This window comes from Andrena cerasifolii, chromosome 6 (genome assembly GCF_050908995.1).
Source record: "Andrena cerasifolii isolate SP2316 chromosome 6, iyAndCera1_principal, whole genome shotgun sequence".
In the NCBI taxonomy this organism is placed as follows: domain Eukaryota; kingdom Metazoa; phylum Arthropoda; class Insecta; order Hymenoptera; family Andrenidae; genus Andrena; species Andrena cerasifolii.
The window spans coordinates 3525051-3549878 of NC_135123.1; the positions used below are offsets into that span (position 1 = coordinate 3525051).

A 24828-nucleotide genomic window follows, 5' to 3' on the forward strand; every position below is an offset into this window, starting at 1 on the left:
AGTCAATAAGAAAAAGTTACTTGAAGTAGGACATGGATCTGTGTATTCCAAATGTCATTGTTCATCATACATCCAAAATTGGTGTTAATATCAATTATATCTTTTGAGATATTTAGCGTCTTAAATTCACCCCCTGTTACTACCGCCTAAGAATCTACCCTAATGTAGTTAGTTAATTAAAATATTTTAAATTAGTTTAAATATTTCACTTGAAATAAATTGGGTGTTCTTGAATTCGTAAACATTCATGTTTATAATTTTTTTTAAAAAATTAAAGTAAAAGCAGTTATGAGAAAAATCAGGTCGTGGCCAACTGTAGATAGTTGTACATACAGAACAACAAAACATTATTCGAAAACATCAATTAACTTGATGAAATAATAATTGTGAACCCTGATTTTTAATAAATCCTCAGGGAGAGAAGTACAGATGAAGATACTTCTGAAGTAAAATATTTTTAATGACCTGATTCAACGTTAAAAAAAAATGTATGTGCATAATAGCAAAGGCGAGGGCATTACCCATAAAAGACAACAGACTATTAACCTGTAGCGTGAAGGGGTGTCATGCACTCAAACACTCTGGAGTTTGCGTAAAATTCCATAATGTCGTTGATCATAGAAATATGTAGCAACATAATAGTTTGGAAACATGTTCCCAAAACTTCACACTATAAAAAAATATAACCTAAAAAATTAACATAATATTGACAGTGTTGCCACTGTTTATAGTTTATACACACTATCGGTTCTTTGGTTTTTGTTACGGTTCACAAGTTTCGTTACAAGTCATCAAGAAACGCGAGACTTTAAGGTAGTACCTGAATATTCTACCAAATTCCAGAATTCTTTTAAATTTCGTTCAAAACTAATTTCGAATACAAGAAACCCTTATACAAAGTTTAAAATCTTTTTACCACATAGTTATCGAGAAATTGTTAATTAAAGTTGATGCATTTTCAACAAGGAGGTTATAGTTTCAGGTTTTCTTCTGAAACAGGAAAACTATATTCAAGAACTGTACCAAAATTAGCAGAAAAGTCCATCGAAATGCCACGAAATGAATTTATTAATTTCTGCGAAACTGACCACATGGTTTCTTCGTAAATGCCCATAAAAAATAGGTTTACGCGCAAATGTTTTAGAAATCACGCAGAGCAGTCAACGTGGCAACGTCGCAAAATCGATATGTTCAGATATTTAAATAGCGAACGATGATTCAAATTCACACGAACATTTTTCTGACAGTTTGGTTATGAAAGACGCTGCGAATGTATGCGACGTTGCCAGATCTACTGCTCCAATTCACTACGCTAACCAATTTAATATTCTATTTTCGTATTGCAATTATTTATATTAACATTGAACTTTTTAAAATGTGTATACACGATGTTAAAAATTATTATTATTACTTCCATAGCATCATACTACTTTATAATTATCGTTTATTACCCAACTCTAATTTAACTAACGCAGTTGGTTAAAAACTACCTTAATTCGCTAAGCTTGGTTTGTCCGCATACTGTATACAAATTAAGTACAGTATTGTACAAACTAAACGATTGTTAAACAATAATGCCAGCTAAATCTGCGGAGCAGAGTAATAAACGTAATTATTTAAACGTTCCTTTACTGAAAAACTGAAGGGAAGTTTTCTATCTAAATCTTTTACGAGAACAATTGCCTGTCGTACTAGAAAATGTGCTTCTGTTCAATAAACAGCCAGGAAAATTGTAATATGATGCTGGTCCATCACATTTTAGTAGAAACGAAACTTACTAGTAAATGGCATCAATGTAGGAAGGTTATTTGGTTTTCAAGTTCATTCGTTTCATTTTTCTCGATTTCTAGTTACGAAGACGTTCGAGTTACAGCGTATTGCAAAAGCATCGATAATTTTGAAACGTTTGAAAAATTGCAGAGCGATAAACAAAGTCCGGCGGCGCGGCGCACGCCGTACGGTTCTAATGATCACACGGAAGCCGGCGCGGCGCCTGGGTCAGTTTGGGTCCGTACATTCTTTTTCTTAGAACAGTATTTTTTTTCGATTTCGAAAGCTTTCCCTTCTGCTATTGCACTCGGCAACGTTGCGCTTGGGCCCGAAAAGTCCGCAACAGCGGGGACCAAGGGTTAAACCGACGGTCCCACGATCAGTTGCAATTGTGATTAAACTATTTCTACAATTTTTGGACGATTTGACTTATTCACATTAGCCAGTAATTAATTGGTAATCATTGTGTGTCATTAATTAGTTCTCCTTTATTGGATAATAATGCGAGTTTCAAGTCCCAACCCACATAAATAGCTGCATGAAATTCAGAATTGTCGCGACGGTGCAGGTCAACATTTGTGTATGTACCTAGTGCAGTACGTTATCAGTAGAAAAGTGTCCATGATACGCTGAAGATGCAAAACGGAAAGAGGGACCCAAAAATGGGGCCTTTTCTAGCCTCTTTTTGGTCCCACGATTTTGGAACTGAATTTTGGGCCAAATGATACCTTATGATGAGACATCAATCACAACAAATTTTCAAGTTGAGGGGACAACTAGTTTCTGAGATATGGCAGGTCAAATAAGTGAAAATTCGTTAACGCGTCAGCCCGTACGCTTTGATGTACGGACTTTTATGTCAGTCCGATAATTTAAACAATTATTTCCAGGAGTTTTACTGACTGCTAACAACGAATTGGAACTTAGATTTTCAAAATTCACGAAAAAAAATAAAAATAAAAAAAATATAAATTACTGTGTAGTGGGTGCTACTTTTAATATATCGCCCACCATGTTGAATCGGTCATTGTGAATTTTGAAAATCTAAGTTCAAATTCATTGTTAGCTGTCAGCAAAACTGCAAAATTGTCACTCCTTTCACCTCCCATATCTCAGAAACTAATTGTCACCTGAACTTGGCAATTTCGTGTGATTGATGTCTCATCATAAAGTATAATTTGGCACAAAATTCAGTTCCAAAATCGTGGGACCAAAAAGAGGCAATTTTTTGGGTCACTGTTTAGTTACGCATGCTTGGCACGCGAAGCTTCTGAAGGACTAAAAATCGCAAGATCATTTATCTACGTCCGCTAATCTTCATCACTATTAGAGAACCTGTTGAGTTCATTATAATCTTTAAAGAGCAATACGTATAGGTTTCGGCTCTATTAGGTTTCAGTTAAAAAATGCTTATAACGGCGAGAAAGTAAAGCCTGATACTAGAGATCCGGAAATCATGTTACAGCGGGGCAATACAATTTTTAGGATACCTCCTTCAAATCTTACGATCAATTGCGTAAGGAGACTGACTGTAGAAAAAACTGGAACCCAACCCGAACCTTCGAACGCAATTCAAGATAATTTCCACCTACCGCGTCCGCGGTTTGATTTTCGATACAGGAAGGCCCAATCGAGATCGAAATCGCACGGTATCTCGCGCACGATCGATCGACGAACGAACTCGGTTATCGAGGATTGGATCGTCGTTAACGAAGGTTTCACGGTGGATTTTTGAAAAATCGACTTGAAGCGCGCGCGCGCGCGCGCGTGCTGCCTCGTTTCCTCTCCCTCTCTCTCTTCCTCTCCCGCGTACACCCACGCGCGGCGCGGCGCGGCGCAACGATGAAACCGGCCGGCGGCTAAGAGAGAGTGTATTTCTCGCTTATTATCCTTTCCTCCGATTTCCTACCGTAAGGAAAAAGAATAGCGGCTGGGATGGTGGCGTATTGTATCGGGGCGACGGTATCGTCTGCGCCCTCGGTGTGTGACTCACACGCGACCACGTTGCTAAGGTGTGTACGTACTCGCCCTCAAGACTTGCGGCTCATTACCGATTTCATAGCCCAAAGTCACGATCTACACCGTCGCGGGTATAAGCACAATAGCCCAAGCTCGAAATCTAGGGTCGACCGGGTGGACCGATACGCGACACCGTTCGTCACGTGTCGATCAGATTTCTGCGAGGGTCAGCGCCTCTTATATAGTTACCTTCTGATCTCCTAGAAGGATCCCCCCGCGATGACCAGAATCTTCCTCAGATCCAGCTCCAGATCTGCTCCAGGTTCGTCGGACTTTTCACAGCTCTGGGCAAAGAATTTCACTGACTCTACTAGAACCCTGCACCGCGCAAGTCTCTCGTCCTTCGGCCGCGGCTATCGAACATTAGCGATCTTTCACGGTTCCGCGAAGCAATCGGCATTCGTAATCAACAGCCACGAGAGTCCGGTCCGCCGCGTGTCGCGTGTACTTGCCCGTGCGTGAACCCGCGTACACCGGGGCAGAGTTTCTGGACGCGCCAAGTCACCAGGTAGGTCCACTAGGTCTAGAGTACGGAGCCTCGCAGGTACACGTTGACGGCGTGGTGCTGGACCGCGTTGATCACCGACTCACCAGCGACGACAGCTGCGACGGAGCATAACACTGGCTGCCCGGCGCGTGCACGACCACCACCAGGACCACGTCAACCGCTCCACGCTTGTGGAAATGTCAAACGACGACGTTCGTTCGGTTCACCGTCACGCCGGCAGCGGTAGCCGTCATTCGCGTGGGAGTGTGACATAATAGAGCGGCATTGGTGATTTGGGAGTGAGCCGCGCGTCGATCTAACCGGTTGTCACGGGACTCGTCCAACTCGTGTTCCACCAAGGTGTCCTGGCCGAGTGCAAGCAACGACGCCCGGGTGGTTCCTGTCACATAAGTGCTCCGCGTAACTACTTTACTCTGACTGCCGGCCTATTCGCGATCGAGCGAAGGTCGTGAATGAGATTCTGTACGAGGCTCGCTAGTCGCTTGCTCCGGTGCTAGTCGGGCGCGTGTGTCCAACTCGGTTGCGGCAGCCGGCCTCAGCTCGCTCTCGCGTGTTCCGTGGTGCACGATTCGAGCGCGGACTGAAGGTGAGCGCGCCGTGAGGTGAGCGGAGGTGACTTGCGACTCGACTCGACTCCACTCGACTCCCCTCGACTCCGCTCGACTCGACACGGCCCGGCCCGGGCCGGGCCGGGCTGAGGGAGAACCACCAGCGCGGCGCGGCGCGGTCGCTCAGCCCAGTGGCGGCGGCCTGGCTTTCTACGGTTTCTGTCGCGCGAACGCGCCGCACCGTGCCGCGCCGCGGATTCGCGACCTGCTCTACACTAACGCCGCTCAGGTATACAGTGACTTGCATTAATATTCCAACACCATGGAGACATCGGACACATCGTTATTGCTCTGTGTACAGTAGGAATCACCTAACCTTACGATATAAAATACCTGCGAAAATTTTTATAATACGACAATCTGTCCATACAAAATATATATCGGTGTCGTCTTCTTCTCTAGGCAACAGTTTTCAATCTAGAGGGGCAGATTGATTGAAGTTTATGGGTGGATAACCAAAATACGTTAAGATTTCATTGCAATTTAATTGGGTCGAGGTATTGTGAATTTATCTTAGTTTAGAAGACTTGTATTCAACAGTGGAGTATTCTGTTATACAAAAATAGAATATTTACCCTTTTAGCAGTCGACGTCTTAAGGAGTATTGTACTTTATTTAAAATCTTGCGGATAATATTGAGCTGCGAAATAACTATCAAAATGTTAAGCTACTCTTAACCCGTAACTGGTATCCTGGGGTCGCTCGTGACCCCAAGCACCCAAAGTTCGATGTACAATTTTCGGTTGTCTAAGTTGGTAAACTGAATTTCTAATTAATTTTATAATAATAGTTTAACTATCTACGCTTCTATTATTTTCTACATTACCTAAGAAGAAAATATTCATAGTGGTTGCTCTAGTGTCGACTTTACAAATTTCTGTGTCCTTTTTTATTTGGGGTCTGCCACGACCCCAGTATACCAGTCACGTTTGCCAAAAACAGTATACCAGTTAAGGGTTAAACAAAAGACAATATAACGAGACAGTTTTGATGTTTATTAGAAACCAGTACTCATAAAATATTAAGAGGTAAATACATACCAACCCCAGTTTTACTTTAAATTATGGAATTATAAGAATGTTTGTTGAGAAGAGTCGATTTGCTTTTTCATCTCCTGTAAAAATTTGGTCATGCAAATTAGTCATCCTAATTAGAAAAATGACGTTGATATCTCGAAAAATCTAACCACGAGAAAAAAATATATTCTGTATTATGTGAGTCGCACCCCCAAAACTAACACTTTTGATTACAGGAAATCGGAGATGTGTTCTAATGATAGACAGTTTAACTCTTAGGTATTTGTAATACCTACTTATTACGGACTTATCGAATTAATTGCTTTCGAACAAGTTAATCGATTCTCGTAATTGGCAAACGCATACAATTTATTCATTTAATTCATATAGTTTTCTAGAGAATAATTAATATATGAAATCAAGTCTTATTCCGATGTCACAAAAATATTTCCGCACTCCACAAAAATACTGTTCACCTTATATTAGGGTAGACCGGGGGCGATTGTAACACGTTAAATATCTCAAAACATACGATAGATATTAACACAAATTTTGGATATGTGATGTAGAAAGACATTTTGAATACACACATCCATATTCTAGCAGTATAGATACACAATAGCCATGCATAGTGAAGAAAATAACTTTTCGATACCCTAAAATAACTTTTCCTTACTGATTTAAAATTGCAATATAAACACCCCCTTTGCAAATACGTGTTTTCTCTATTTTTAATATTTAATGTAAAAAAAATATAAAAAGTTAATAAAAAATTATAATTTAAGTTCAAAAACCTGGTCGGGGGCGATTGTAACATCGGCAGTCGGGGTCGGTTGTGCCGCGACAGAACCGAATAGTGACAAAGAAGATTAATAATATTGTCTTGTTTGCATGGAAGCCTATAGCACAGCACAAGCAAACCAAATAAAAAATGGGTGCATGTACTGAATGTAAGGATTGATCACACGAAGAATGCACCAGCCAAAACGTTTTCTATTTCTGCCACAATGTCGACACCGCATAATTGGTTTTAAATTTTACTTTTTTTCATTTACCATAATAATTAAAATCAATAAATATTTTAAATTTGTAAAGTTAAATTTGTGCTACTAATCGACTCCATGCAGTGTTACAACCGACCCGGGGTCAGGAACGGTTGTAACACTTTCTTCGCTTCTCATTTTTTATTAATAACCGGAATATTACTTGACATACAGCGAAACTGTTGTGGCTCAAATAATATCAGATAAGTAAGTAACATTTTTGTAAAAAGACTGTTGTTGTAAATGTAATAGTTTTTGCGTAATCGTATTCCAAAGTCAAAGTGTTACTACCGCCCCTGGTCTACCCTAGTGATTTGTTGGATAGCCGTCTTCTTAACTAACATGTTTCGAACTTTTAAGCTTGTTAGGTATAGCTTTCTTTAGGTAATCCATTGCAATACAATCTTATGATTTGCGGAGGGGAGCGCGAAGGTTTCATGTACAGGGTGTTCCGAAATGTGGTGCAACCGGAGAGGAGGTAATTCCCCATGCAAATTAACTTCAAATTGTAGAATGGGATTCTTTCATAGGGGGCCTTGTTGTCGAGAAAACCAATTTTAAAAATTCGACACTCGCGCGCCTGACTAAAAATCAGCAGTATCAACATCAGTAAATATTAGGGCGGAGCGGAAAATTTAAATTTGAATTTTCAGTTGGCCTGGGTGCGGGATAGTTGTCTGTTGATTAACCAAATGCAACTGTAAAAAAAAATTGGAAAATTATTCATGTCTGTAGGTTCCTTTTTCTCATAAAAATAATTATATAATCATACTATATAGGCGAAAATTTAAATTCGAATTTTCAGTTGGCCTGGGTGCGGGATAGTTGTCTTTTGATTTACCAAACACAACTGTAAAAAATTTTTGGAAAATATTCATGTCTGCAGGTTCATTTTTCTTCTAAAAATGATTATGTAATAATACTATATAGGCAAAAATTTAAATTTGATTTTTCAGTTGGCCTGGGTGCGGGATAGTTGTCTTTTGATTAACCAAACACAAATGTAAAAAAAAAATGGAAAATATTCACGTCTGCAGGTTCCTTTTTCTCCTAAATAATCATATAATCATATTTTCTGCAGGTTCCTTTTTCTCCTAAATAATCATATAATCATTTTTAATGATACCGAATATTATTGAATATTTTTTCCAAATTTTTTTACAGTTGTGTTTGGTTAATCAAAAGACAACTATCCCGCACCCAGGCCAACTGAAAATTCAAATTTAAATTTTGGCCTATATAGTATGATAATATAATCATTTTTAGGAGAAAACTGAACCTGCAGGCATGAATATTTTTCCAAAAAATTTTACATTTGTGTTTGGTTAATCAAAAAACAACTATCCCGCACCCAGGCCAACTGAAAATTCAATTTTAAATTTTGGCCTATATAGTATGATGATATAATCATTTTTAGGAGAAAACTGAACCTGCAGGCATGAATATTTTTCCAAAAATTTTTTACATTTATCTTTGGTTAATCAAAAAACAACTATTCCGCACCCAGGCCAACTGAAAATTCAAATTTAAATTTTCGCCTATATAGTATCGCTCCGCCCTAGTAAATATACTACAACTGCAAATGAAATGAATCTCATCGAAAAATGCTTGGAAATTATGGAACAATTTTTTTTCGTCGAGACCTTGCTTCCGAGAAAATCGATTTTCGTAATCCGTTAAATGCGCGTGCACTGTATTAACAATTGGTTGAATTTTGAAATCGATTTTCTCAAAAACTCAACCACGTTCGAAAAAAGTTATTCTACAATTTCGACAAGTTTTTGTACAAGGATCCATTCCACGTGTACTTACTTTAAGTATATTTACTGCCATATTCTTCCCAATTCTCAGCCAAGTGCGTGGGTGCTAAACAAATTCTCAAATTCGATTTTCTCGAAAATGAAGCTATACTTATATGAAAAAATTTCATTCTATATTTTCGACTTATTTTTGCATGCGGAATCGTCTCTATTCCGGTTGTGCGTACCACGATTTTGGAAACACTCTGTACACATAAGCATTCTGAAAGCACCTGTGACTTGTACTTTTGATCGTTATCTTGAAGTGAGTCACTTTCGCATTTACATGAAGTGGAATTCATATATGATTAAAAATTAGCATAGATATAAGTCTGTATGACCGTATTATTTGTCCTTTCTATTAAATCTTTTTACGTAGAATTATATTAATGGAACTTAATTAGCTTATTCAAATAATCCACATACAAGCTCAAACTACGAACTGTTCGTCACCCTGGATCAAAGTTGACTTGAAATTTTTAATTATTCTATTCCCTCATCAAACCCAATGATGCTAAATTTCCACATCGTTAATGAAGAGACTTTTACACACAAGTCTACTATTGTATCCATCTTCCTTTAGCACACGTCAGTGTTTCAGGATGCAGTTTCTTCTGATCTCCTCAAATAAATCTACTGTTAGTCTAGAGCCATTTAATTAAAAAATCATTCTTCTTAGTACTTCATGTTCATTACACAAATAAAAGTAGACACCCTTTTTCTGGATTTATTTCAATAAAACTCTCACGATTTGTGCCTTAAAATATTTACAGTACTCTAATTAAAATTTATTAAAATAGTGATTTTCTGATATGACTTCCAAATTTTACCACGACAAACTACGAGTAAATATGCATCAAAAGAGCTATTTTACCCACGAAGTCCCATGCTTGCTCATACTTTGCATATAGGTAAATTTCGTAATTATAAGAAACAATCATCTAAAATCATCTGTTGGACTTACTAAAACGAGTATAAAATTTAATCGTTCATAGGTATACTTTGCAGTGTAAGTAACATAAGAAATAGTGTTTGGTTCTAGCATGACAAAAATATTTTGGCATGGACACTTTGCAGTTTAGAGCTGCTAGAAAAAAATATATACCATGTCACATAGGTACTGTTTATCGTATAGGGAACTATGGGAACTAAATAAATTTTATCCTTTTATCAACTAGAATAAGTACAACAGTTTATTAAAAAACAAGTTATTTGTCAACTCTATAACATGTGCAGAGTAATAACTTGCGAAGTATACAGCATGGTGTCTCAATATTAATGCGATTCACCATAAATGTGTATGCACGACGTACTTACCCGGGCCGCGCGCGATGCCATAGGATGGCCCACGCGCTCTCTGTCGCATCTGCTGGCCCGCTCTTATCGTCCTCTCTCTATCTGTCAGCCTAACTCTCCCAGAATCGCTTCGTTCGCCGCTCTCTTGCTCCCTATCTCTCTCGCAGCTCCCAGCGGCCTTCTCTCAACTCTTCCGTCTCGTCCCATCTCCCTTTTGCTCTCACGAGCGCGAGCCTTCCCGCGGATACGCCCGTGCATAGGCGGCATCTCTGCGCCATCGCTCGAAAGCGATAGAGGAGCCGCGGTTTCCAGAAAGGGAACTATTTAAGGGGGTATTCTAGTCTGGACACTCGTTTTTGAAGGCGATATTTGGAAATTAATTCTGGAAAAACTATCGCGCCTACAGGGCAGCGGTTTTGCACACATATTTAGTAGTGTTTGAATTATCAACACAAATTTTTGGAATGCATTACATTGAAATTTGTACAAGTTACACGCGGAAGAGTAGGTCGTGTCATCAAAAACCGGCCCCATCGGGCGCGCGAATTGCGGCCCTCCTAGTCGTCTGAAACGAAAGTACCAAAGATTTTTTTAAACTATACGAGTGTAGTTGTCGCCTGAACTAGGTGTAACCAAGTCCGGACATTGTTACCGAAATCGCAGCTGTTTAAAAATTTATATTTGATTTTTTCGACTTTTCTTCAGCTAAAACGAGGTGTGGGGGAGGTTGTAGTGAAACTATTTATATAATTCTGGTTCGGGCTATAGGTACACGTTCACTTTGAACGTGTGTCAAATTTTAGCTCAATCGGTCCAGTAGTTTTTGAGAAAAATGTGCGCCCGATTTAAAAAAAATTGTTTCGAGAAAAACGCGTTTAAAGTTTTTCATGCAGTTATGACCTATACGACTGAAGTTACGGTAGATAACGACTAATTTCTGTAACTTATCCCTAATCTGGTATACCAGGACCGTAGAGGAAACCTTCCCCAGCTTCAAAAAAATCATGTTGGGCAGCTCTCTCTTCTCTGCTGGCAGTCATAGCCTCTTTAGACACAAGGGTCGAGGGAACTGCGGCCTTAAGGGTGCTAGGCAGCCGTTCCTGTCTAAAATGAAGCATTTCTGTTACAATTAATTCCAAAGAAATAAATTGACACTGAGACTTGTTCTTTGGCATGAAGTTTATTAACATCATAAGCTTTAAAAAACTTGTTTGTTTAGTCAAAAATATGCATTATATAAGACGATAGAGATGGATCATTCAATAGGATTTTTTAAAAAAAAGTTTCTTTTGTTTTGCAGTGATAACTCAAAAATGGAAATTCCAATCGATTCAAAACAAATTCGAGCACCTTCACAAAATGTGTAGTTTCGGACCAGACCTAAATTAAACTTAATGAAAACTCTTATTCTTTGTGAAAAGAAACTGATACCTGATGTTTTGGGGGTTGAGGGATGGTAAAACCTCATCAGTGGGGTCTCAATGGGGTTTTAGTTTATTTTTATAAAAAATAAGAGTTTTCGTTAACTTTAATTAGGTCTGGTCCGAAACTACACATTTTGTGAAGACGCTCGAATTTTTTTTAATCGATTGGAACCTCCGTTTTTGAGTTATCACTGCAAAACAGAAGAAACTTTTTCTAAAAAGCCTCTTTAATGATCCATCTGTAGCGTAATATATAATGCATATTTTTGACTCCACAAACATTTTTTTTAAAGCTTATGATGTTAATAAACTTCATGCCAAAGAACAAGTCTCAGTTTCAATTTGTTTCTTTGTAATTAATTGAAACAGAAATGCTTAATTTTAGACAGGAACGACTGCCTAGTACCCTTAAGCCCCTATAACTTTGAGAGTTCTACGAATTTCACCTTAATATTTTATGGACATATTTTCGAAACCCTAAACTAATAAAAAATAAGAAAAATCGAATTTTTTAGAATACCCCCTTAAGGGGCAACACCACTGTGACAGCCGGAAAAGTAAGCCATTTTTAAGATTTTTTTCAGGAATAATTTACAGTTTTCGTAGAAAAATTGTTAACCCATCTTTAGTATGCTATCTTAAGAGCCTATAAAAAAATAGAAAGACATGCATAATTTTAATATAATAATTAATCTTCTAGACACCCCCACGCGAGCTGGACGAATGTGTAACTATAATGGAACAGCAGGTCCGAAATCAAATTTAATTTTTTTATATAAACTATATGAGTGTAGTTTCTTAAGCATTCGCTTAAGAATAAGTAGCGACTATGAATACCGGCCTAGGTATCATAGTCATAATTTCATAATCATAAAGCGCAGACAATATCACACTTAATTGCTTGAAGTTTATTCCGTTCATTAGTGATGTTAAGTAAAATGATTTAGAATTTCGACCGTAAAGAATTTTTAAAACTTAAAAGTAAATGTTATCGGCACACCGGTTCGGTCTATTTCTAAGAGATTAAGTAAAAGCTATTCTGCAAATTTCAAGATTAAGGGGGGAGCCTGGTGTAACTAAATGAAAATCGAGGCATTATTCGGGAATTTTTTTTAAAGAAAGTATTTGATAGATCTTTCTGAAACTTTCAGGATATTGTATTAACAGGTTAAGGTATATAACAAAAAAAAATTATTAAAAAAGAGCGGCAAATAACAAAGTTATGCCCAGTCCGTTGGCGACGCAATTATTGCACTGCGGGCAACGTAGCGTCTTTTGGTTTCGTCTGAAACCAAAAATCGAACAATTTTCTTTTAGTTTATGAGTGTACGCACAGAATGAAGCAATTTGAAACTTAAAAGATGCAAAATGAACAAATGGCGACCTCTTGAATAAAAAGTTCACTGTTCCCAACGAAATTTTGCCTTAAATGTCTAAAAAAAAGTTATTTATTTAAACAATATCATTATACTAATAACTTAGTACTATGAAGAAAATGTTCACAAATATCCGTGCACAAGGCCAAGTCGATTGGTTGAATATTTTTTGAGTTGCATTGCCCGCAAAGTATAAAACTGTCGTTTCGAGAAAAACACATTTCAAGTTTTGTGGTTGCCTGGCGCTCCGTAGCAAAACCGGCTATATCCGCTTTAATTTTTCGAATTTCGTTTTGCTGCTTTGGGAGCATATTATCGTGATGTTTAACTATGGATTTATAGTTAATCATTACAGACAGCACTGGGGAGTCGTTAAAGTCAAGGCGTCAAAAAATTCATCCAAATCGGTGGGACCTTTATCCCCAAAAGTTATTATCCGATGCGACTGAAACTTTTCTTATTTTGAAGAATATACTTCTGGCTAGGTGAGGAACCAGAAAAAAATTACAAAAATTACATTTTTTTTAAAAATAACGATACTTGAAGTTTGAAATCACTTTTCCCTTATATTTTTCGTCCTTTCAATTTTTTGTATTTTTTTCTGGTTTGCCTCCTAGCCAGATGTACATTCTTCAAAGTAAAAAAAGTTTTAGTCGAATCGGATAATAACTTTTGGAGATACAGGTCCCACCGTTTCGACAACACTGTTTCGAGAAAAACGCGTTTAAAGTTTTACGTCAGCGCCAAGTGGCCGGTTGTTTCCCATGCATTTGCCGCTAGTCAAATCCCTGTAACTTTGGAAATTTTAGGAATTTCAACAAATCCTTTTAAATAATATCCTTTTAAAAATGAAATAAAAAAAAATCGATTTTTAGACCGGAACCTCCCCTTAACACGTTGTCTTCCACGTCACCCGTATTCGGGTGACAGTAAAGTTTCCGATCGAGCCGCGTCACCCGTATTGGGGTGACGCTTATTTGACTGCTTGCGCAGAACATTCATATGTGTTTGAAAAGATATTTCGCAGAGGAAGTAACAAATCTATTGAATATTAATTAATATAAACTATATTTATTAACATAACTTAAATTTATAATAGAGATAGAGATAGGGTAGAGATTTTAAGTTATACCGCTCGTTACTCGGCAAAGAGTCAAACTGATCCTGTACAGTGGCGAGATGAGAAACAAATGCGAAGTAACGAAAATAAATGACCGAGAATGATACCATGGAAACAAACGGGCCGGGATGTTATTCTTGCGACAATCAGCGATTCGCATTTTTAAATATCGGTGGGAATACCCAGCGGAATACGCTTCGTTCAGCGGTACTCGTGGCCTGAAGGAGACTTCACTGTAAACGCGCGCGGCAGTCAAGGTGTTAAAGCTTAGAGACAACAAATACAGTAGAGATCCCTATTTCACGTGTATTTAAATACACGTGTACACGTGTATTAAACGTATCTGTACCTCAATCCGTGTATCTTTTAGTACACGGGTACCCGTGCACTATTTCACGTGTATTTAAATACACGTGAATTTAGATACTCGTGTATTTATAAATACACGTATATTAACGTATCCGTATTTTGATTCGTCTGATTTTTAATATCTACAGATATCCCAGAACTCTGGGGGATTGCGAAATTCATAAAAGAATTAATGTATTTAAATATATTTACTAGAATAATATGTGGAAAGTATGGTTTTACAAATTTTCAGATTGTAACTAATAACACAATTATAAAATTAACAAGATTTATTTAATCGATTACCTATTTTGATACAAAAAATTAAGGCATTACTGATAATAAGCGAGCTTCTTTTTAGACGCAACGATAATCCTTAAAATTGAAAAACATCACTCGGTTTTATTACACTTATTGCTTAAGTGACCGCCAATTGCCCATTCTCCCGTAGTTAATGCCCAATTCTGATCAAAATACACAAATTCGTTGATACACGTGTATTTAAATACACGTGAAATAGTGCACGGGTACCCGTGTACTAAAAGCTACACGGATCGAGGTACGGATATATGTAATACACGTGTACCCGTGTACACGTGTCTTTTTACTACACGTACCATACCATGGTCTCTAAAATACAGGCTTGTCAGGAAAGAAGAAAAGTCTTAGAGGCCTCCTGAGCCGAAACGAGAGGAGAAATAGGCGGTAGATATGTACAACTAGCTTTACTACTCGGCTCCGCCCGAAATTTAGATTCCGTTTAAAAAAAAAAAAAAAATTCCTTATTTTTTTCAAGTCACATTCATCTGGATTAAGTAGCTAGGCATAATGAGCGAGAACACACTTCGTGACCCCAGAGTTTACCACTCGAAAGTTTTTAGGCGACAGACAAACATGCAAACACTTGCTGCTTTATATATTAAGATTGAAATAGTATGGAACACTTACTCTGATGGATGAAACTACTGCCATTTGATAATTGGACGCGCTTAGTTCCGATACCCATTTGCGCTGACGCTTTCCTCTTTATTCTGACGGGTACTAGGGTGGATGTACCAGTAAATGAACACGTACCAGTGAATGGACATTTTTTATTAAAATGAGTAAAATAAGTTATTAAAAGAAGCAACTAATTAATTAGAGACTTCTTGTAATTTCTTGCTTCAGATCCAAACAATTTTTGCAGCACGTGGAGTCAATCGCGCTGCAAACATAATTTTATAATAGTGTTCATTCATTAGCCTTAACTGTTCATTTATTGGTGCGTTTACCCTAGTCGCGTAAAAAATTCGTGGCACGAGTTTGCGGACACCCAGTGAACGCGGTCTATAAGGCTCGCGCACGCCCCAGGCTCGAGATTCTCCTTTTTGAATTTCCTCGGGGAGCCCGGTAATGCCGTGTTACATAATTGAAAGCGTAGGAAGCAGGATTGATTAACACACAGGAGAGGAGAAAGGTTGCGTTCGTATAGATTGGTGGTTGCTTTTATGCGAATCGCGCGAAGCGAAGTGCGACTCTAGGAAAGCATGTGGGTGTCATCACAAGCGCGCGAGAAAAAAAAAACTCACGGAGAGATTATAGACACGGCACTGTTGCAGCCTGTACGTACCGTCTCGGCTTGCAATATACGACCAGTGCAGCCTCGCCAATATTGCGGAAAGAAGGAACGACGTGACAACGAGGCGGGAATTTTGATCGCTGTCGTTCAAGCTAAGCGTCCAACTATATCGTTATTGTTATTCTGATCGCCTGTGATTACACGCTGTGTGTATAGGCACGACTCGTTCTTATGCGCACGTAACGCACCTGGGTTCACTTTAACGCTTCGTTAAAGCTGAACGCTCCGTTACGGGGAACTTTATTTTACGACAGAGTAGCAATGAACCGGCATGGCCGAGCGCGTTAATTGTCCGGGGAACGCAAAACGTGCGACAGCAGCGGCGGATTATAATTCAATTAAAGCCAGGAGTCGTGGAAACGGTGATTAGCTTTTTCAATGTACGCCGTGTGCGTCGCGTTTCAAGTGAAGCGGAACCTGTTTGATAGGGGCAAGCCAGCGCTGGACAGATTTTATTTCAAGCCAATAGAAAAAGTAACGATTTATAATAACAGTGCAGTTTGTTATATGCAATGACAGTATGTATTTAGAATTAAACGAAGCTTCGATTTCCCTGAAGTAACAGGCAGGGCCGTTCCTGGGTTTTGGCTCTTGATACCCGGTGACCCGGGTACCCGGGTCGGCGGGTACTCGATTGACCGGGTGATACCCGGGTCGGTGGGTACTCGGTTGACCGGGTGATACCCGGGTCGGTGGGTACTCGGTTGACCGGCTGATACCCGGGTCGGCGGGTACTCGGTTGCCCGCGCGCTACCCGGGTCGGCGGGTACTCGGTTGACCGGGTGATACCCGGGTCGGTGGGTACTCGGTTGACCGGCTGATACCCGGGTCGGCGGGTACTCGGTTGCCCGCGCGCTACCCGGGTCGGCGGGTACTCGGTTGACCGGGTGATACCCGGGTCGGCGGGTACTCGGTTCACCGGGTGATACCCGGGTCGGCGGGTACTCGGTTCACCGGGTGATACCCAGTTGCCCGGGTACTCGGTTGACCGGGTGCTACCCGGTTGTCCGGATGCTCCACCAGGGGCAGGTGGTTCTTCTAACCCCTGTACGGGCGGTTGCGTTCCCGGTGTACCCGATTCGCATGAGGACTGGCATGCGAATTTATGCAAGGCCGTCCCCGGCCACCAGAGCGTCCCTGGTGGTCCTGGGTGAGTGCATGCACCCCAAAGAGAGCAGAAGATAGCCAGGGACTTAGTCTGGTTGCGAATGTATTATATTCCTCGTGACCTGGCATCCTGCTCAGAGAGTAAAATTCCTGCAGTGGATGCCGTGGAGTCAAGCGTGGTCCTTCTCTGCTTTTTCCGACCCGGCCCTGGCGGGGTCGCTAGTTATGTACTGCTAATACCACCTTGCAAGCCAAATGCTCGTATAGGCGAAAGCCTGAGGTAGAGCGCGCCCCTTTTGGGCGAAGACGGCTATACTAGATGCCCGCGCGCTACCCGGGTCGGCGGGTACTCGGTTGACCGGGTGATATCCGGCTGCCCGGGTGCTACCCGGGTATGCGGGTACTACGGTTACTACCTATTAACTGTAGGTATTCCAAAAACACGTATGGAATTTTAAGTAAATCATTTTGTTTTGTGCTAATCGCGTGTGTGAACATAAATGTTAACATTCAATTGACGGCGAAGTTGGTAGAGAGCTAATTGAATGTGTTATGTTACAAACGAGTTTTAGGGATTTAGTCAGTGGAACTGGGTGTGCGTGATTCAGTAGAAAATTACAGCTTTAGTAAACATACAGTACCTTGGAAAATTTATATTGGGAAATTAATAGACCCAGGGATAGTTACTGCTTAATCTGAAATTTATTACTTCTTTCTATGCATAAACGTATAGGTAAGATTTTTCATAGAAAACATATAAAATAACTGTCCGTTTGAGTAAAGACGATACAAGTTCTGGAGAGAGTTTACAAATTAGGAAACAGTAGGTATCTATAAAAAATATACATATAAAAAAAATTATGTTAAACGATTTTATTAAAAATGCACTAAAAAATAATTATTTTCTTGTACTACAATTTCGATGGTGTTTTGTCACGTTAAATAAAATCGTGGTGCTGTATTATATTGATTCGTATTCTGTTATGAAATATCCCGCTCCACGATTTTATTTAAAGTGAGAAAACACCATCGAAATTGTAGTGCACGAAAAGAATTATTTTTTAATATTTAGTGCATGTTTAGTAAAATCGGTTAACATAACATTTTTTTATATATATTTTTTATTTTCCAGTTTTTAGTGTTTATGAATTTCTTTATTTTTATATTTTCTATTTTTTCTCTTATCTTTGACATTTTTAAAAAAATTGTATTGTCATCACAAAGTTTCAAGACAATTGGATTGGCGGAATTGAGTGATAATTGAGTTGCCAGATTCGAACCATACACCAAACAAACAAACACCAAACATACAGAGGATCGAAGCTAAGTAAAATCGTTTAAAAACGGGTAATTACTGTTCATGTACCTAAGTACACTGTCGTCTATACATAAGTATTAGGACACCTACTGTGTCTGTACAAAATATGATACGTGACACAGATTACATATTTCTCACTACTTTTTTACCTCGTTTTGGACTAAGTTCATACACAGCTTTGAGGATTTATTACATAAGTAGATAATTTCACGCTTTATTTATCGAAAATATCTACCAAATGTATTTCGGTACAGAGGACTTTCCAAATCCAATTCTTCGAATGTACCTATGTGCTAAGGCTGAAACAAAGGGAACTATAAGAAAACTTATAAAACAAATACCAAGAGTGGTAAAAACAGTCATCATTTTTCGATGGTAACATTAAATACACATATATATTCCATATAGCGTAACGCTGTAACATATCACAGTGGATAATGTTCATTAAAAACATTGACTATTTTTTAAATAATTCATCAGGTTCAGGTACTTGATATTCGCTAATTAATTGTCCTAATATGTAGGTACATGCACATACTTATGAATGGGAGTGTACAACCTTTTCCAACGGGGAAGGTTGCCGCAAAGCTCGGCGCAGAAGGCGCCACTAGCGCATGTACTACGATTTTGCATGAGTGCGCATGTGTGAATAGTTTGGGCGCGAATTTTTCATTTGTGGAATGTATGAAGTTGGTAGTTACACATTAATGTTTTATAACACACCGATGACAAGTAGCACGTGCGCTGGTGGCGCCACGGGTGGGAAGAAGTTGCAGTCATCTTCCCCATTCTCTCCGTATGTCCTACCATAGTTAGGTAGATACTAACTCGTTAGATCAGGGTCAGTTGGAGCATTTGGGAGCACGAGCAGCCATGATGTATTCCAGAGCCACGCGGAAGGGAATTCGAAGCCAATGATACCTACCGCGGGCGTACAACAGATAGGGAAAGCTGTATGAGTGTCAGTACTGTAAGTGGTAGTATGCGGTGCAGGCTCGTACCTATAGGTTGAAATAACTGGCCCTCTTGGGATTCCCAAGAATCACAGTCGTTCAAGCGTATCCTACGGGTATGAGCCTGCGCGTACAACTACTACAGTTTTCCTTATCCGTTGTACGACCACGGTATCATTGGCTTTTGAGCTCCCCTTCCGCGCGGGTAAACGTCATGGAGGCCGTGCTCCCAAATGGTCTAACTGGTCCTGACTGCGTTAAATGGTACGTAACAGAATAATGCAAGTCAGAAACATTAGACAGACTACATATCTGGACTCCAGAGCCAGGGTGTATTTACCCTCGTCAGACGGCACAATTTTACAATGTTAACAGACGGCAGAGGCACAATTGCACCCTCACATATTTTAGAGGAATATTCTCACTGTCGGTATAATTTGTACGATAAATTGATAACATTTAGTCTCAATGAAAATCAATAAAAAAAATCCTAAATTTTCTGTTATAATGTAAATAAGGGTTGTCCAACTGGCGGCTCGCGAGCCACCGGGGGCACCCCCGCCTTGCTGCCACGCTGAACGGCCCCCTCCATACCTCCCAGACTCTGACGATCGCAGTCAAAAAGAGAAGGAAAGGAGGAAAGATTGACTGCGATCGTCAGAGTCTGGGAGGCATGGAGGGGGGCCGTTCAGCGTGGCAGCAAGGCGGAGGTGCTCCCGGTGGCTCGCGAGCCACCAGTTAGTCAACCCTGATGTAAATTATCTATTATTTTTACTTTTTTATAATAAAATAACATTATCATTAAAAAAAATCGCATTCTTTTTTTCTTGCATTATCTTCATATAAAATATATGAGGGCGCCATTGTGCCTATGCCGCTGTTATGGATGCAACCCTCGACTCGACCCCCTATCTCGGAAGGGGGTGAGATATTTTTCTGAAATTTGGTCTGTATAATCTAGACCAAAAATTTAGAGATGTACACATTTGGTCCAACACCGAGTACCCGGTTTTACCCCTTACGGTTTTCCCCCTGTATACAATTTTGTAAATATTACGAATTGTCAACAATACCATGGCGAAATAAAAACAAACTTTTAACAACAATTAACATAATTCACACCAAAAAGTATTTACCGCAACACTGTCGGCAGTGTTTGAAGTTTCTTAATGATCGAAAATCAGATCAGAGCCTTCAAAAACACAAAAGACGATATAATCTTAGTAAGCACGCTTGTAACATGATCACCTTTTGTTGATGAAACACATAATGCACACCGCGGCCATAAGTCGCTGCAACGACGCGGGAAAATTTAAGGCAGGTTAAAAAATATTAGCACGTCCCGGTTTTACCTAGGTACCCGGTTTTGTCCGAGTTTCCTCTACCCATGTATCGTAGAAAAAACAATTATTTATAATACAATTCAAATATAAGTGGGTTAAAAGAAACAATAAAGATGGATGAAGAAAAGATAGTTGTATTTTCCTTATCACAATTTTACTTATCACAATTAGGTCCAAGTAGAGTAGAAGAATTCTTACCACATAGTCAGACCGTCAGATTTGAATCCTTGCACTATCAGGCAGGCACGAGGCAGACAATGCTCAACACGAATTAAATGTTTTAATTCTAAATTTTATTATTTGTGGCAGATAAGACCAACGAGTTTGGACTGGATTTATTAAAAGTGTTCCTAAATAAATATTACACGAATACTAATTACTTTAATTAGTTTCGCTCTAACTTTCATTATCGAAAGCTTCTGATGAGGTATTATTTATAAGCCGCATAGTATGAGTAGGTACGTAACGAAGTGAGAAGAAGACAAGTCAAGTTTCGCTTTAACGGACGGGGAAGCGAGCACGCAGGAATATCGAGCACAAAATCGTGCGGAAAGGAATCTCGTCGCGGCCTGATTGTCGATCCAAAACCACGTAGGTACATAACTGTTTTTCTATGCATATGGAATGAATGCACGTGCGCGCTCATCTAGCATGATGCGGGGTAATGAACGTAACTCCCAGCGTAAAGACTGAATATTTAAAAAATTTTACATAAATGACGAAACGGCGGAGCTTAGAGCGGTTGTCCACTGCAATTGCACCGGTTGAACTCCGGCTAACAAGGGAAGATCCCGAACCCGGAAATTCAAAAAATTCTGAAACTTTGTGAATATGTTGGGAATTTCCTCCTGATTACAACGCAATTTTTGTTTGCTGCCCAAATTCACTCTAAGGAGGTGTAATTGACCCCTGAAAATCCGGTTATTTTCCGATTTTGTGTTATAATTGAATTACAAATGATAGATCTAATTAAACGAAGTAACTTTTGTCTTGAAACTTTTTTTCTATCTCTTACAGTTTGCGAGTTATAACACACAAAATCGGAAAGTAACCGAATTTTCAGGGGTTAATTTCACTCCCTCTGAGTAAATTTGGGCAGCAAACAAAAATTGCGTTGTAATCGGGAGGAAATTCCCTACATATTCACAAAGTTTCATAATTTTTTGAATTTTCGGGTTCGGGATCTTCCCTTGTAAGTAGCTATTACTCCGTTCCTGTTGGGAAATACTGTGACAGCGCCATCTACTAAAGTAACCTCTGTAATCGGGTCAATCGCGTTACAGGACTGGTGTCACACAAGTATTGAAACAGTGCAATAATGTTTTTGTCATTAAATAGTCTGTCAAATTTTACAAAATCGCTCATCAAACAGTCGAAATTCCCAATACTGCCAATTACATGTGACAGCTAACCCGATTAGGCTGCTTTAATTTTCGCCACCAGATGGCGCAGCGGAAGTAAGAAAATGCCAATAGCGGTGGAACTGCAGTGTCGACAACGTGGTTAGCGACGAAAAAATCCCCGCTCATAATATAGTACACTTCAAGGCCAACTTGTTCGAGCGAGACCTTTTAATTCATTGCGATCCGATAATCGTAAGATCTGTTCGGACAGAAATAAGTTCGTAGTAATTCGTTGCAGATGATGTATGAGCATATTAAAATACATTTATAAGGTAATGTTTCAACGGAAAAGAAGTACATAATCCAAGTACACCTCGCATGGGTAGTTTTATAGGAAGCACTGCAAACGCTCCTTCTTCGATAGCTTGGGAAAAGTTCCATGTTCTGTATATTTAGAAACATTTGCGTTACCGCATATAAATGTACACGTAGCTACTGATACAAACAATATTTATCATTATTACAAAAATAATTGCAAAAGTAGTTTACAAAAGTAAACTTGTTAGTCAAAGTTCATTCAACAACGACTTTTAAGACTAAACTGTCATCTATGTACAGTGTGCCACAGTCATGGTGCAAACTCGAATTTTTTCGAGCAGCTCGAATATACTTGGAGCAGATCGAAATTTTCGAGCAGACCGACTGTGTCGAGGAGCTCGAAGCTTGAAGCTTGAACGTTTCGGGCAATACGAATGATTCGAATATTTTAGGTTACGAAGAAAAAAGTAAGAAGAAAATAAATATAACATAAAGAGAACTGTATGAATACGTTTATAAATACACAAAAAAAAATGAAAAAAAAGAAAGATTTGAATTTAGTACTTATTTTCAAAAGTTACAGAATATTTTTATTTATAGCTTACATTTTAATTATTCGCATTACTTATTGAGAACCATTATTTACATTCAAATAAAACTCTGGGGTTTTTACAAAGGGTTTCGGCTGACTTAAAAAATGTCCATACGCTTAGAATCCTCTATTTCTCCCTCGTTTGGAATTTGCTTCCTTAATCTGGTCACCTCAATGCAACAAGTATGAAACCCTACTCGAAAAAGTGCAGCACAAATTCCTCCGGTATGCTGCATACAAGGTTGGCCGGCCGATGGCCTCTGATAACCATAACTACGAGCCAATGATGACATTATTAGGGATGTACAGCTTGAAGGACAGAAGGACGGTTTCTGACTTGGTCGTTCTCTTCGAATTATTGAATGGGCAAATAGACTGCCCACAACTTCTTCAGCAGGTTAATTTAAATGCAACTGAAAGACGAGTTAGGAGCTTTCCTCTGTTTAAAGCTAAATTCTATTCCTCCTCCTTTGGTCACACTGGTCCGGTCACTAGGGTATGTGAGTTAGCTGATACCTATGCTTGCGGACTGAACTTTTTTGGATTCCCACTTACTTCCTTCAAATTGCAAGCGCGACGAGTGACGGCCACCAGCATAGCGTCTGAATAGCGTCCCATTCGATTATTTTCTGGCAACACTTTGTAAACCTTTGTATATGAAAGGAGTCATCCGTATAAATGAAATAAAATAAAATTCCCGTAGATAAACATAACCTAAAATATCCGAAACATTCGTATTGCCCGAAACGCTGAAGCTTCAAGCTACTCGGCACAGTCGGTGTGCTCGGAAATTTCGATCTGGTCCAAGTATATTCGAGCCGCTCGAAGAAATTCTTGCTACTCGGTTTTATCGAGCCGCTCGGTTCTTTCGAGCCACTCGGTTTTTATCGGTACTCGGCTCGGCTCGCTTTTTCCGAGTACTCGAACAGCCTTAGTTGCCTGTCAGTTTTGCGATAATTTCGAGAATACAAAGTGTGACATGAAATTTTAGGTTTCAATGCCATCTGGGTAATACCGAAAGTGAAGGTAATTTGGAAAATTCCAAAGCTTAGCAATGCTTTTGTTTCACGAGTAACGGCTACCGCCGCGTCGGTTTGGGCCAGTGCTGGCCATTTATTAAACGATTTTTAAACGATTTTATTCAGCTTCGATCCTCTGCTTGTTTGAATGCATGTATGTGTGTGTGTTTGTTTGTTTCAGGGACCCTAACTGTTATAACCTAAATTTTAAAAGTTATAGCATAAGAATTAATATTTTTGTTTAAATGGTTTTGGTTATGAATAACCATTATCAATGACGGATATCGATTTTGGTTACGAATAACCATTATTGTCGACGCAAATATTTTTTGGTCACTAATAACTGTTATAGACGACGGAAATTGTTTTCGGTTACGAATAACCATTATCGATGACCAGAAATTTTTTTGGTTACGAATAATCATTATCGATAACCAGAATTTTTTTTTTTGGTTACGAATAACCATTATCGTTGACGAGAATTTTTTTTGCGGGAATTTTATTTTGGTTACGGCGTAACCAATATATGTATATTACGGGAATTTTATTTTGGTTTATGAGTCCGCCGCCAGCCCCGTCCGTCGGACTCATAACGGGGGATTACTGCACTTCCAAATGAACTCTAGGTACCAAAAATTCCTGGTCTGCCCAGAGCAGGCATTTTCTACTTACTCGAGGGAAGCTTTCAACAGTAGCATTGCGCCTAAAGGTAGGTTTACACCTGACGAGTGACTCGGCCGAGCCATCGATCTGCTACTCGGCCGAGTACTAGAATATGCGTTCAGACTGGGCGAGTGCTCGGCCCAGTGGGCTCACTCGGCCGAGCACTCGTCAGGTGTAAACTAGGCATTATACATAATAAGTATTATAAAAGTACAAATACAACAGTA

General features: G+C 39.3%; 1 protein-coding gene across 3 annotated transcripts in view; it reads right to left on the bottom strand.

Annotated features, from left to right (window-relative positions):
• The window catches only part of LOC143369734 (uncharacterized), a 167250-nt gene extending 162510 nt beyond the window's left edge, over nucleotides 1–4740 (bottom strand). For 2 of the 3 annotated variants that reach the window (XM_076814058.1, XM_076814060.1), the window contains exon 1: nucleotides 3979–4739. The gene's annotated coding sequence lies outside the window, so the exon portion shown is untranslated. Of the gene's footprint in view, nucleotides 1–3978 lie in introns of all 3 variants that reach the window. The other variant, XM_076814061.1, reaches the window with a different exon arrangement.
• Nucleotides 4741–24828: the final 20088 nt, after the last annotated feature.